Genomic DNA, 3852 nt, shown 5'->3' on the forward strand with positions numbered 1-3852 from the left:
AGGTGCCAGAAGGAAGTCTGTTCTCCTTGGAAAAAAGCCTTTTAACAAACACACTGCTGGGTCTTGTTTTCATCTTTAGGTATGAGACAAAGACAGATCATATTTCAGAGACTAGAAGAAGCTGACTTAAAGCTAATCACAGGAAGAAGCAAAGTGGTGGGTGCTTTGACAAAGACCTTGGCTACTGAGACTCATAGCCACTAAAAAAAATATGAAGAGTCCTCTCATTATGCTGTGGATAGGCTTGGAGAAGGAGGAAATGAATTGGTTTTGAAGTGTCTTTTCATATCTCTTATGTGCTAGGCACTTGGCAGATGCCAGAACCCAGATAATTCACTGGCCATCTCTGTGCAAGGTAGTGTGGGACTCGGGCTCAACCCAGAGGAGAAAGGGTTAACTTACTGCCTTAGGATAGGAGGAGACAAGTGGGGAAGATTCCCTAGTGTGACCCAATGCCCTGCTCATGTATGACTAGGGAGGAATGTCAGGTATTCACCAGCTTCAGGCCAGACCTAAGGTTTGAGGGAAGGGCAGTCTAAGTATTTTTTTTAAGATGATGGGGCTGGAGAGATGGCTCCTTGCAAGCAGGAAGACCTGAGTTTGAACCTTGGAACCCACCATTTAAAACATCCAGGCAGGGAGCTGGGAAGAGTTCAGTCTGTGGAACCACTTGCTCTGAAAGCATGAGAATCCAACCAAGTCTGGGTTCCCAGCCTGTGTGATAAGCCAGGTGTGTGATGTCATCCGCGATCTCTGTGCTAGCAGTAGAGAGATAAGCCTATCTTGGGGCTTGCTGCACAGCCTGCCAGTCTGGCCAGTCACTAAGCTCCAGGTTTGGTGAGACCCTGTCTCAAAAAATGAGGTGGAAAAGGAACTGGAAACAACACTGGACACTGACCTCTGTTCGCATATGCACATGTACATGTGACGGCTTGCCACACACACCCTTGCATAGAACCATGTACACACATACACACAGTACAGGAGAGGTGGAGACGCCAGAGCCCCGAGGTTCAACATTGTGAGTTCCATGCTAGTGAGAAATCCTGTCTCAAAAACAAAACAAAAAAGGTGGATGTTTCCCAAGAAATCAATACTAGGAATTGTCTTCAGGACTCTACATATGTACACTCCCACATGTCCAACATGCCTGCACACATATATACCTGAACATACCTAAACATGCCCAGATACAAAAGCCAAACATGCAGTTTACTTTAATTGACACTCACATGCTGTGGTGGTGCAGAAAAGCAGCGGACTTGCACATGACTTTGTTAAAAAGCAGTTGAGTTAATGATTTCCAAAAGCAAAACTAATCACGTAGTTGAAAATGAATAATCTCTACCATCGCATATTTTCAATATTAGCAATTTACTTTTCCTTTATTCTTCTTTCTTTCTTTTTATTTTTTTCACCTAGGGACATTAAGACAACTTTTATTTATTTCAGAAATTTTGTTTATTTTAAAAGAGTCTCTCCAGTTGTTCCCCTCCTTCGTTCCAGAGCCATGATTTGTCATTTGTTTTCATTCCACTTGCCTGACTCTGCTGGGTGGTTTCACACGGTTCTTCTGATGTGGGCGCAGGAGGACCAGACTGGAATCAATCAAAAGGTTCGACAATGGAGTTTGTTTAGAAACAACTCCAAAGCAATGAGAAATCATCGGTCAAGTAAATTCTAAAGAGGATTTACACTGTGCACAAAACCTTGACAATCTGAACTGGTGATTTGTGACATTCACTTCTAAAATATCATGAGCACAGTTATAGTTTAGGGAACAGGTGGAATTAGTCAGAAAGTGAAAAGTCAGCCTTCAACATTCCAGGTCATTTTTCTCACTGTAGCAATATGCACTAAGGTGATATGATTTTATTTTCATCAAAGCCGCCGTGTGGTCATCACATTAACAAGGGTACAGCTGGGGCCCACAAAAGGAGAAGAGTACTCACTGTTTTTGTAGAAGACCAACAAGATGGCTCACAACTGTCCTTAACTCCAGTTCCAAGGGCTCTGACCTCTTTTTGGCATCTGTGGGTACTGGCATGTACATAGTGTACATACTTATACGCAGGAAAACATTCAAACATGTAAAATAAAGAAATCATAAAATAAAGAAATAAAATAAAAAGAGTATGAAAAGGGGCAACATCAAGCAAAGAGAAGATAGTAATGCCGTACTATCTCTAGATGTCTGCCAACTGCCACCGTCCTCACCTTGAAGAGCCCAGGCTGCATACTTCTGTACATTTATCTGACTTGTGCCTCCAACACCATCAGGATGGCTTTCCTCAAGGTCATCAGCAACTCCACTGTCATATCTATCAGAAACGGATCACTCTGTCTCCTTGGAACACATCATTCCCGAGCAGCATGGTATCCTACTCCTCTGCAGGCTCCCTCTTGTTCCCTGAGCTCCATCCTCATCATCCTCACCTCTCTGCCCTGAGTACCAGCGCTCAAGGAATGCTCCCTCCACCCTGCTTTGTCCCTGCTTTGTGCCTTTATGAACCCTGCCTTGGTTCAGCAAGTATCCATTCAGGACTGTTAAGTACCCAGCACTGTTTTAGTTTAATCAACAATTTAAAGAAAGAAAGAAAAAAAACCCATGCTTATATTCTTTTTGTACTCTCTCTTATTCTCTCTCTGTCTCTCTGTGTTTGTCTCTGTGTCTGTCTCTCTGTCTCTGTCTCTCTGTCTTTGTCTCTTTCTGTGTCTGTCTCTGTCTCTCCGTCTCTCTGTCTCCTTCTCTCTGTCTCTCTGTCTCTCTCTCTGCCGTATATATGTGTGCACATGGTTTTATGAGTGTGGACACACATGAGGATGGGTGCACATCCACATACCCCATGCTTCCGTTGGGAATTGTCTTCAGTTGCTCTCTCACTTTGTTCACTGAAGCAGGGCCTCTAAACCAAACAAAGATGTGGTTGGTCACAGAAGTCAGTCTTCCCAGGCTAGGATTATAAGTAGGCAGTCCTGCCCACCAGGCATTTTGTTTTCTGGACATCCAAACACCAGTCTTCGTGCTTACACAGTGAGTTCCTTAATAGCTGAGCCCTCTTCCCAGCTTCCATCCAGATAGCACTAGGATAAATTAAAACTATAGTATATTAAAGAGTAATGCACTGAACTGAAGAGTGCCTTGCACCACCACCCAATTCCTGTTTACATGCAACCACAGAATACGATTTTATTTGGAGATAAGCTCTTTGCATATTTAATTAATTGAGATAAGGTCACCCAAGACTGAAGTAAGCCTTTGTGCTGGTTTCTTTTCTCATCACTGTGCTAAAATACTCAAGAGCAATTTTAGGAGGGAAGAATTGATTTTGGCTCACATGTTGAGGTGATGCTGTCCATCATGAAGAGAAGCTATGGAGGCAAGAGCTTCATGGCAGCAGGAGTTTGCAGCTGAGATGCCTCACCTCCTCATATCTTGGAAACTGGAAGCAGAGTGGACAGAAAGGGAGGCTCTGCTATGAAGCCTCAAGACACACCTCCAATGCCACTTTCCACCACCCAGGCTCCACCTCCTAAAGGCTCCACAGCAATTCTAGCTAGGGGACCAGGTTTTCAGACATGTGAGCCTAAGGGGGACTTTTCACATTCGGGCCACAAGAGCCCTAAATTCAGCAACTGGTATATCTTTACATGTATACCATCAGGAAACAGAGAGACCAAGAAGGAAGAGGGCCAAGTGAAAAAGGAAGCAGAGACTGGAGCATCTATAAGTCAAGAAACACTAAGAATTGTCAGGAGAGAGGCATCCCTCAACCAAAATCACCAAGAGGTTTTATCTCATACCTACAAGACTGGCTTAAAACAGGAAAACAGAACAACCCCCCAGATGAT

The 3852-nt window shown here is 43.7% G+C and overlaps 1 long non-coding RNA gene across 1 annotated transcript; it reads right to left on the reverse strand.

Moving 5' to 3' along the window:
- Positions 1 to 1437: 1437 nt before the first annotated feature.
- Positions 1438 to 3460, reverse strand: LOC121821110 (uncharacterized). The gene is made up of 5 exons (XR_013043130.1): positions 3339 to 3460; positions 2844 to 3084; positions 2218 to 2321; positions 1953 to 2063; positions 1438 to 1598 (listed from the first exon to the last, which is right to left on the reverse strand). It is a non-coding gene; the product is annotated as an uncharacterized LOC121821110 (long non-coding RNA).
- Between the last annotated feature and the right edge of the window lie 392 nt (positions 3461 to 3852).

The sequence above is a fragment of the Peromyscus maniculatus genome, chromosome 11, assembly GCF_049852395.1.
Source record: "Peromyscus maniculatus bairdii isolate BWxNUB_F1_BW_parent chromosome 11, HU_Pman_BW_mat_3.1, whole genome shotgun sequence".
Classification (NCBI taxonomy): Eukaryota; Metazoa; Chordata; class Mammalia; order Rodentia; family Cricetidae; genus Peromyscus; species Peromyscus maniculatus.